The sequence below is a fragment of the Piliocolobus tephrosceles genome, chromosome 1 (genome assembly GCF_002776525.5).
Source record: "Piliocolobus tephrosceles isolate RC106 chromosome 1, ASM277652v3, whole genome shotgun sequence".
In the NCBI taxonomy this organism is placed as follows: Eukaryota; Metazoa; Chordata; class Mammalia; order Primates; family Cercopithecidae; genus Piliocolobus; species Piliocolobus tephrosceles.
The window spans coordinates 162,739,237-162,751,081 of record NC_045434.1 but is presented as its reverse complement, the minus strand read 5'-3'; the positions used below and the strand labels follow the sequence as shown (position 1 = coordinate 162,751,081).

Sequence of the window (11,845 nt, the reverse complement as noted above, 5' to 3'; positions counted from 1 at the left end):
TATCTATCTATCTATCTATCTATCTATCTATCTATCTATCTATCTATAATATTTCTAGTCCAGAAGCAGGAAAAAAGTCTGTTCCCCAGTTTGAAGGCCAGGCAGGAAGGATTCTGTCTTACTCAAGAGAGGGACAATCTTTTTGTTCTGTTCCAGCCTTCAACTGATTGTTTGGATGAAACTCACCCACATTAGAGAGGACAATCTGCTTTACTCAGTCTCAGATTAAATGTTACTCTCATATAAAAATACCCTCATAGGAATGTTAGAATGATAGTTACAATGGCAATCATTAAAAAATCAGGAAACAACAGGTGCTGGAGAGGATGTGGAGAAATAGGAACACTTTTACACTGTTGGTGGGACTGTAAACTTGTAAAAACTGTAAACTTGTAAACTAGTTCAACCATTGTGGAAATCAGTGTGGCAGTTCCTCAAGGATCTAGAACTAGAAATACCATTTGACCCAGCCATCCCATTACTGGGGATATACCCAAAGGATTATAAGTCATGCTGCTATAAAGACACATGCACACATATGTTTATTGTGGCACTATTCACAATAGCAAAGACTTGGAATCAACCCAAATGTCCGTCAGTGACAGACTGGATTAAGAAAATGTGGCACATATACACCATGGAATACTATGCAGCCATAAAAAAGGATGAGTTCGTATCCTTTGTAGGGACATGGATGCAGCTGGAAACTATCATTCTCAGCAAACTATTGCAAGAACAGAAAACTAAATACTGCATGTTCTCACTCATAGGTGGGAATTGAACAATGAGATCACTTGGACACAGGAAGGGGATCATCACACACTGGGTCCTATTGTGGGGAGGGGGTAGGGGGGAGGGATAGCATTAGGAGATATACCTAATGTAAATGACAAGTTAATGGGTGCAGCACACCAACATGGCACATGAATACATATGTAACAAACCTGCACATTGTGCACAGGTACCCTAGAACTGAAAGTATAAAATAAAAAAATACCCTCATAGGAATGCCCAGAATAATGTCTGACCAACTATCTGGGCACCCTGTGGCCCAATCAGGTTTACACATATAATTAATCCTTATAGGTCCCTCTCCAAAAGGAGGCTGGCCTCAGGGTAAAACATTGACTGATCTACTATCCAGGCACATCAGTTTCATTCCATCTCCCCATACCCCATTTCTTGTCGTCTTGTTTTCTTCTCTCTATGAAAGAAAAACCCTTTTTGCCTAACCCTTGAGACTCCTGCAGACCTTGTATTCTCCCTATTGTGGTAATTCCCCTCTTTCCTTGTAATAATCCTTTGGAACCAAGTTTCTCCTTTCTAAGTCTTTGTTTTTAAATTAGAAACAAACTGTCCATTACTAAGAGATTGGTTAAACAATGTGGCACGTTAGAATTACAGAATATTATACATTTTCTTTTTTTTTTTTTTTGAGACGGAATCTCGTTCTGTGGCCCAGGCTGGAGTGCAGTGGCCGGATCTCAGCTCACTGCAAGCTCCGCCTCCCGGGTTCCGCCATTCTCCTGCCTCAGCCTCCCCAGTAGCTGGGACTACAGGCGCCCGCCACCTCGCCCGGCTAGTTTTTTGTATTGTTAGTAGAGACGGGGTTTCACCGTGTTAGCCAGGATGGTCTCAATCTCCTGACCTCGTGATCCGCCCGTCTCGGCCTCCCAAAGTGCTGGGATTACAGGCTTGAGCCACCGCGCCCGGCCGTGAATATTATACATTTTCAAGAAGGACGTGTGTCCTCATTGATGAGGAAAAGTGTCTGAAATACCATTGAGTTAAGAAAGGAGACCACAAAATTGCATAATTATACAATCCCTTTTACATAAGATTAAATACATGTGTATCTTAGTATTTTGAAAGTATATTCTCTAATATTTTCTAATATTAGTAGTTTTCTCTGGGAGGAGAAAAATTAAGGGGAATTTTTTTCTGCTATCTGTATTGTTGCAATTGTCTATAATGAAGTTTTATTATCTTTGTCAATCGAAGAAACACCACAGAGCATAAGAGCTTCATGATCTCTATTTTTGCTCTAAAACAAAGTCAGTCCTTACCATACAAACTAGGACCTAGTGGAATGGCCTCATGGATATCCACCCTTGATCACCTTCCAGAGGTGGTGCCATTCCCAAAGGCTGTCCATTGAAACAGCTCCAAAAGGTGGGGCCCTGCATAGTTCAACTGTTTCTCCTCCCAGATCAAGGCCCATAGCCTGTTTGAGACCACGACCAGCTCCATCTGCCATGAGTGCTTCCTCTGGGAACTCTTCTTGTGGCCACAGTAAGAGGACAGGAAGGCTGGCGACACTCTGGGCTTCGAGCCAGTCTTCCTTTTTCGTTGTGCCCAAGGTGTGATCATTCTCCCAGATCCTGTGTCCAAAGAATGAGACTTAAAAAAAAAGAGAAATTCGATTTTCTTTGATTTACAAAGCTTAAAGCTTCCATCCTAGCAGTTGAGCATTTTTCCTAATATGTGTATGATCCCCCTCCCCTGCCAACTGGGTGACCTAGGTAGAACTGTAAGTGTCATTAAGTTATGGCATCATGTTTTGAATCTTTCTCTGCTCGATTTCCATGTCAACATGAGTGAGGGCTTCAGGGATTTTACTCCAGCATTTTGGCTAAATGCCAACTTGGCAAATTCCACTCCTCCCCATGGGACTGCAAGTGCCAGTGTCCTCCTTCACTCAGGAGTGAGGTCACTGTCTGTGTGGTTAAAAGTGGACACTTTTCTGCTTCTTCTGCTTTTGTACTGTAGTAGAAGCCTCAAGGAGCTCTATTTTGCAGTTCCAAATTACCATCCCTCCCCTCTTTCATGCTTCCAGGATGGATACTCTCTCACTATAGGTTAACATTTAGATTTGGGTCTCTATTTCTTAGCCCCCCTAAATGTGGATGTCCCTCAGGTGCCAGAGCACCTGATAATATAATTATTATATATAATAAATAATATAATTATTCTCTGCTTGAACCAGAGAATAATTATATATAGAAGTTCCCCCTTATTCATGGAAAATACCTTCCAAGACCCCCCGTGGATGCCTAACAACACAGGTAGTACTGAACCCTGTGTATACTATGTTTTTTTTTTTTTTTTGATCTGATAACTGAGAGGGTTACTAAGTGGACAACAGGGAGGTAGTGCATACAGCATGGATTTGCTGGACAAAGGGATGATTCACATCCCAGGTGGGACCAAGCTGGACAGCATGAGAATTCATCACACTATTCAGAATGGTGTGCAATTTAAAACTTATGAGTTGTTTATTTCTGGAATTTTCCATTTAATATTTTTGTACTAGAGTTGACTATGAGAAATTGAAACCATGGAAAGCGAAACTGCAGATAAGGGGAGACTGCTGTCCCAGAGTGCTATAAAAGATTTCATTTGGAAAAAAAAAAGTTTTGGTTCTTGAAAAAAGAAGTTTAAGAACATAGTCATATTCCATTTCTTCCTATGTTTGAGATATTTCTGGCTTTGGTGAAACATAGGCTAGGAAAAGAACCTAACATCTTATTAGGGTAACTGAACAACAGTAACAACAGACTTAGCCCTTCTTCTTTATGTACAACATTACCTGTGACATGGCTCTTGAAACATAGTACAAGTGAGTCCTGCATAGCAACTGCTCCTTGCCCAGTTACATTCTCTGTAAAGTCTTTACTCTCTTTTATTCATGTATGCGTGTGTGTGTGTGTGTGTGTGTGTGTGTGTGTATGTTTATTTGTATTTCCCTTTAAGGATTTCAAACACAAAGACCCTAGTCATTTGATTTTCTCTGTACTGCTGAATTTTTGCCTACCCACACTGACTGAAGAGACACATTGTTGTCTGTTTTCCATATTCTGTCTAATAAATGCTTGGTTGTCAGGACAACGGCATAGAAGGTGGAAGGTCATTGATAACCACATGAATTCTTTAAGCAAACATGATCAGAGCAAATTCCAGGGTATGCTTGAAAGTAGATTTAAGGAAGAGGAAAGGTTTCAGACACATCCTTCCTTTTACAAACTTGATATTCACCTTTAAGGATCAGCAACATTTGGAGTTGCTCATAATTTTATTTAAAATCCTGAGTAAAGATATCACCTTAGTTTTATGGTACGTTTGTCATTCCAGTGTGAAGCATGAGTTTTTTGTTACTGACAGAACTCCTGGAGGACAGGCAGACACTGTGGTTCTCCATGGTCTCTCAGTACCAGGCACAGAGCAAGCACCCAATACATACTATAGGAATAAACGATCTCAAATCTTCACAGTGCCTCTTATAGATGGTTTTCAGGATATGTATCTGCAAAGAAACTGAATTCAGGGATTTTAAGTGCCTTTTTTCCAAAGCCCTTAAAGTTTGGGGAAGTAGGTGCATGGAATTAGAACTCAGATTATCCTGACTTCTAATATCACATTCTTTTCATTGTAGCACACTGCCTCTTTAACAATAACAACAACAAGAAAAAAAATGAGGAAGAAACATGTAAAAAGACAGATCATTTCTAAGATGAAATGTATGCTTTTCAAAACAATAGCAGAAAACTTTCTTCAAAGGTAAAATAGTTGGAAATAGAAGAAGAAATAATACGTAATTTAGCATTCATTGAGGATAAGCAATTAATCCTGCCCTCCAGGGGTGAATTTTTTCTAGCCTATTTGCACATGAAAGTACAAGTTGGGCTTCATTTTTATGCGAGTAAGACATCTGGTTGGGAAGTGAAAAATTTTGTCAATTACCTGAATCATGTTTGGTCTACATGATAGGAAAGCCCCAGATGTCTTCAGATCACCAGATGTTTGGCATTGTATGGTTAACACCAGACCCACTGACTGAGTGGTTCACCTGAGAGTTGCTGTTTGACATCCTGTAGATTCACCCATTGTTAGGAGGCTGTTACCATTTTGTAAGTCAGCAGTTTGCAAATAGTAGTCCAGACTAGAAACCAACACTGGCCCTTGACAAAGTGTTCACTGGTGTGTGATGCAATAAATACATAAGGTCATAAAAGGAAGTGTATTTACCTTATAAAAGAACATCATTTATTTTGAGATCCTCTCCTTCCTATGTTTTTGTGATACAATTTTGTGTCAAATAAATCCTGATTGTAAGATTTGGTTTTAATGAGTAAATGAGACAGGGTAAAAAATTGAGAAACCTATATAAATCCCTAGTTTTCTTTATGTGATCTTTGTATTGGATTGTAAAAAAAAAAAAAACAAAGCAAAATTGTAGAAACCACTGCTTTAAACCTTGTAATATTTTGAGCACAATGACAGCTAAAGTATTTTCATGTATTTCCCAAGTTTTCCTTTTCCTAGAAGTGGGGTAACTCTCCATGGTAGAACTGTTTGCATGGGTCTTGAAAGCATTGGACATCTTAACAGTCAAGTATTTTGCTGACAAAATAATGAACTTTCCTTTTGAAACAAGCATTTTGTTCTTAAAATAACTCCAAAGAGTACACCTTCTGCACTTTTAAAGCATTTCCCTCTGAAGGCATGCCATGGAGACATGACCATAGGGAGAAACTTTTTGTGCTAGAAAACTGAATTCCACCACTGTGAATATTTTAACAGCTTTCACAGGTTCTACAGTTTGCTTTCCTGACCCCAAAAGCATATATCTCCACATGCTGTAACATCAAGGGTCTCTCCTCAAGCTTTGGAAGCTCAGCCAGAATGAGCCGAGTACCCTCCATGTGTCAGGCGATATCCAATACGTATTGCTGGGAATAGGGAGTCATAATAACCATAATTTTATCTGACTTTTGTCTATCATTTGTCATGTGGCAGACAACATGCTAAAATGCTTATTTGCATTATCTTGCTTGATTTTCATAACCACTCTGGTAGAAAAATAACATTATTATAGCCTTTTTACAGGTGAGGAAACCGTTGCAAGGAAGTAAAATCACTTGCCCAAGGTCACAAGCCCTATGAATGATAAAGCCACCACTTCCATCCAAGTCGGTCCACCCCCTAACCTGAACTCCCAAGTGCTATGCTAAACCACCTGCCTCTTATGGATATATTATCTACAAAAAGAGCTCTGCCCTCAAGGCGATTATAATCTAAATTAGAAGAGGGAAGCACAAGGGGAAAAGCCATTATGTAGAACAGAATGATGTAATTCCAAAAAACATGCTGTGGGATTGTAGAGGAAAGAGTGATTAATTACGATCTACCCAGGGAAGACTTTTTGCGTGTGGCCTTAGGCTGGGTGAGAACAAAATAGGGCACCGGCAATTATCTAGAGAATTGGGTCACTGTGGGTGCCAAAGTGGATGATGATTTCAAGCTAAAAAGACTATGCTTTATGCTCTGAATAGTTCAGAATTGGCCACCCACACCCCTGGAATCTGTTGAATTTTTGCCAACTCCCTTGTTCTCTTTGTAACTTATTGCCCTGGCTTAGATGAGCTTCCTACTCCAGGAAGATGCAGGATGGTGCTGCTATAGCAGGGAGTGCTGGCAATGTGGAAGAAACCTTCCTTGAGTCAGGAGCTCTGGATTCAGTCTAGACTCTGCTCCCACAACTGGTTGACTCCAGGGAAGCCACCTCCTTCTCTGGGTTCAGTTTTCTCTACTGTAAAGTGTATACACTGAAGTTGATGGTCTGTATGGGCCATTCAAAATCCTGTGTCTCTGTTTTTGGAACAGAGAAAGAATGAGAGGCGAGGAGTGGAAGAAGCTAAAAGATTCAGCATATTCAGATTTCATGACTCTTGTGGTTTTATTCCTAGACAGGACCTACTGGGGTGCCTCCTGCAAATGAGGTGGTTTTCCTTTTTTACCCACCACATTCTATGCCTGCCCTCTCTAACCTACATGGTATAGTAGGAAGACGCCATACCATGGAGTCAGAGATTCTTGAGTTGAAATCCTGACCATGTCCCATTACATAGTGACTTTGAACAAATTATGTAATCTTTCTGTGCTTGTGTTTCTACAACTGTAAAATAATAGTTTGCAATACCATAGACTCTTCATGTAGATAACTAATTCTATTACTATAAAATCTAATTCTAATACCATTGGTTTGGTGTTAGCAATGAAGGTGATAGCAACTGAAAAGTAAGAAGAGCAGTGACTGAAAGCTCACAGGTTTTGATAAATGAGCACTATTACCATTATAATATTTATTGTGTTAAAATACAAATTGTATACAGCACTCCTCTGAGCACAGACCTACAATAGTTACCCATTGCTTGTTGGACTTCTTGAACCAGACTTGACCAGGCAAAGAGAATTTGAGAACTTCTGTTTCACTAGAAAGGTGGTATCTACAATATCTTGCCACTGTAGCATCTGCTATGTGTAATAAGATGCTTGGGCCTGCTGGTGGTCCCCTGTTTTCTAGGTATATGCATTGGCTTTTGTGGTGTTTTGTGTGTGTGTGTGTGTGTGTGTGTATATATATAATATATATGCATTATATAGATATATTAATAAATATAATTTTTAATTAAATATATAATAAGGACTATGAGAGTTAGCCATGAATCATGGGTGAAAAATATATATATATATATAAAATAATACCACAAATGCATATATATATGTTATACATATATATATAATACATAGAGAGATAGGTTTTTGCCCATGATTCCTGGTTAACTCCCATAGTCCTTATTATAACATTGGGGCACTTGAGGCCTCAGGTAAGTCTCTTTCAGTGACCCCTGTGGTCCTTCTTCACCTGCGCAAGATAGGATGCTAATTTGATTATGGATCAGAAGACCCTCATTCCAGAGAGGGTCCTGCCCCATACCCTAGTGGAAAGAATGCTACACAGAGAGGCCAAGAAAAGTCTGAACAGATAGTCCTTGCTGGGTTTAGATCATGTGCTTTTTGTCCAATCATATTTTTACATGGTTGTCAATCATGCCCGTGTGAAAAAGCCCGCATGAAAACCCAAGAGTACAGGGTTTGGAAAGCTTTTTGATTGCTGAACACATGGATGTTCCTGGAGGGTGGAGTGCCCAGGGAAGGCATGGAAGCTCTATGCCCCTTCCCGCTTACCTTGCCATATGCATCTGTTCATCTGTATCCTTTGTAGTAGTATTTATAATAAACCAATACACATGTTTCCCTGAGCTGCTCTAGCAAATTAATCAAACCTGAAGATGGGGTTGTGAGAACCCCAACTTGAAGTCAGTAGTTCAGAAGTTGTGGAAGGTTGAACTTGCCACTGGTGTCTGGGGTGTGGAGTTGGGGGCATTCTTGGGGACTGAGCCTTCAATATGTGATATCTGATGCAATCTCCAAGTAGACAGTGTCAGAATTGAACTAAAGGACATCCAGCTGGTGTCTGCTACAGAATTAAGTGCTTGCTTGGTGGCCGGGAGAAGCTCCTACACATTTCGTCACAGAAGTCACCTTCTATGTGGGTGATTGCTGTGGTGTAAGACCAGAGGAAAAACATGGTTTCAGAGTTTTTCCCTAAACAGCCTTGACGTACTCCATTGTAATAAGATAGAGAGATGAAAGTGTTTATTACTGGTGGGATTATGTTAGAAAACACATTTCGTATCCCAGTAGCATTCAAGATCAAGAGTTAAAACAGTCTTTTCTCTTTACTCTCCCAACTGATACTCAGCTTCCTGTGTGAGTGTGTGTTTAATGTTTTTGTCTAAATTGATTGATCTTTGTCTCATGATCTCTTTTCTTAAAAAAACTAAGTTCAGCTAAATGAACATTGCTGAGAACTTATGTTCTAGACACTGCTGGATGTTGTGCTGAGGGGAAATGAACACAGAGATAAATAATTTGAACTATTCTCTGTCTAGTGGGAAAGAGAGATCAAGATATAAATAGGGGAACAAAATAAAACATAACATAAGGGTCATAATTTTTAAGGTGGATTAAAAATATGTGTGTGTTTCTTTATTAAACACCTTTTATAGGTCAGACTATAGGGCCAGGGATGTAACATTATGTAAAACTCAGTCCAAATTGCATAGGTGCTTACAAGGTGTAATAACTACAAGATGGAATAAGAAGAGGTATTGGATGGGAATAGTGTCTACTAGAAAGTAAGCAACTTGAGTGTAGGGGCCTTATCTGTCTTGTTCCTTAATGCATTTTTAGCATTAGAACACTGCTTGGCATGTACCAGGTACTCATTAAACATTTCTGTAGTGAGTGATGAGGCTATCATAAAGTTTTTTTTCCCCACCCCTAGACAAGATTGTAGGTTCAGTCTGAAAGGACTCCAGGACCCTCTTTGCTGGTAAGGTATGGTGCCACTTTGTACTCTCCCAGTCAATCTGATTGGCCTCTTGACTTCAGCAAAACTGAGCTGGGGGCTGGTGCCCCAGTGCCAAGCACAGAGGTAGCAGGGTCACATGCCACCCATGCCCAAAGCACTTCCTGACATTTCCATGGGTCTGGAACCAACTCTCCTCCTGGGTTTCGTCTCAATATATGTAGAAAGACAAAGGAACACTGAACCTTCCAGTTAATTCAACACCCCACCCCCACTTACCCCTTCCTGGAGAGGATAACAGTTCTGTTGACCATTATAATGCATTTTCTGTCTCCCAGCAGTCCACATAGTCATTAATTTCTGCTGCTGACATCAGGAAAGAGGATTATGTGTGTGTCTGAAACTGTTCCCAAAGTGCTCATTAGTCATAGATAATTGAAAAACTGGTAGGGGAAGATTTGGTGTAATAGGAGCCCCTGCCTGTGAAGAGGGACTGCAACCACCAGATAATTGTAGATTCCAGCTTTTGACCACTCAGACTGGATCTGCCCATCCTAATGGGAGTTCAGCAGACTTGAGCCTAGGAGCTCTCAGGGCGATAGTGCTTTTACATACCCAGGTGAGAGCCCGTACACTGAGACAGAGACAGCCATATCAAGAGAATAGATGAGCTGCCCTTGGGTCTCTTTCCTGCCTTCAGACTGTGGAGCAGCATTTGGAAAAAGTGCCCAGTATTCTCCTTTATTTTGTTTTTATTTCAACGTAAGCTAGTTTGTTTTGATCACAAAAGACATACAAGGTCTTGGGATACAAGAAACACAAACATTAGAAAAGAGTACCCCACGCTGGATCCCAACCCCTGCTGTGACAAAATTCTAGGATTTTTCTGGAAGTTTATGTGCTTACATTTTTGTATCCTTTTCTTTAAAAAAATAAAATAAAAAGATCACATGATCATACTCTGAATACTATTCTGCATCTTGCCATTTTCTCTGAATTTATCTTGGAGTTCCAAATCTATACCTTAATTCAAGTTCATTCATTTTAATGGCAAGGTGGGATTCTGATCAGATTTAAGGGGGAAAAGCATCTTTTAAAATATTATACAAGAGGCTGGGCATGGTGGCTTATGCCTGTAATCCCAGCATTTTGGGAGGCCAAGATGAGTGGATCATTTGAGGTCAGGAGTTCAAGACCAGCCTGGCCAACATGACAAAACCCTGTCTCTCCTAAAAATACAAAAATTAGCCAGGCGTGCTGGCGTGTGCCCATAGTCCCAGCTATTCGGAAAGCCGAGGCATGAGAATCGCTTGAACCCAGGAGGCAGAGGCTGTAGTGACCTGAGATTGTGCCACTGCACTCCAGCCTGGGCAACAGAGTGAGACTCTGTCTAAAAAAAAAAAAAAAAAAATTACACAAGAAATATAGACCAATTAGAAATTATAGGAAAAAAAGGAAAGAAAAAAGAAAATCACTCATAATTCCTCCACCCAGAGAAAACCTATTTTCTATATTTTTTTCCCCTGGGAATGTATTTTTACAAATAGTTCATCTACTTTCATTGTTGTTGTTCTTAAAACTGTTAAGAGAAAACCTTTAGGCAAATTAAATTTAACAGTTTAACTGTGCAAAGAATGGTTCATGAATTGGGCAGGTCCCCAACCAGAATAGGTTCAGAGAGACTTTTGCTCTGCCACGTGATTGAAGAGATATTATGGACAGAAAAGGGGAAGTGAGGTACTGAAAATGGAAGTGAAGTACAGAAACAGCTGGATAGGGCACAGCTCTGTGTTGGCCTTATTTGAACAGAGTTTGAACAGTTGGCCGCCTGTGGGTGGTTGAAGTATATCTTCTGTGATTGGCTGAGACTCGGCTTCTAGTTACAAGAGTAGGCTACAGTGTATTTACCAATCCAGTTAGGTTACAGTCACTATGTATGAAGAAACCTTTAGGTTGAAATTACAGAGAGACACGTTTAAGTTAATTTAACAAAAGGAAGTCATATACTACATAATGTTTTGCAGCCTGCATTTTTCACTTGGTTTGACTGTTTTAAAGATAAAAATTATTCCCCAAGCTTTTCTTTACACTGCGTGTTTATCTAGTTCTTTCTTTCTTTATTTTTTTGAAATGGAATCTTGCTCTTGTTGCCCAGGCTGGAGTACAATGGCGCAACCTCAGCTTATTGCACCCTCCGCCTTCCCGGGTTCAGGCGATTCTCCTGCCTCAGCCTCCTGAGTAGCTGGAATTACAGGCAACTGCCACCATACTCAGCTATTTTTAGTAGAGACGGGGTTTCACCATGTTGGCCAGGCTGGTCTCAAACTCCTGACCTCATGATCTGCCCACTTCAGCCTCTGAAAGTGCTGGGGATTACAGGCGTGAGCCACCATGTCTGGCCACGTTTATCTTCTTAAAAACCCAATGTGAGCACTCACAGTCATGCCCCTCTGGGCAATTCCTTATTGCCTGGCCACGCCTGAAGCCCTCCGGTGCCTTTCGTCCAGTCTGTTCCAGTTCTCTATTCCTCTCTGGACCCCTTTTTGCTACATACTCAATGCCTCAAACACACCATGCCCCCAGGGCTCCCTACAGTAAACTCACTTTTTGCTCTGCTGTCATCCCTTTCTC

The 11,845-nt window shown here is 40.5% G+C and overlaps 1 protein-coding gene across 9 annotated transcripts in view; it reads left to right on the top strand.

Moving 5' to 3' along the window:
* FGGY (FGGY carbohydrate kinase domain containing) overlaps positions 1-11,845 on the top strand; it is a 448,924-nt gene that overhangs the window by 198,262 nt on the left and 238,817 nt on the right. The gene's annotated exons all lie outside the window — the stretch shown is intronic.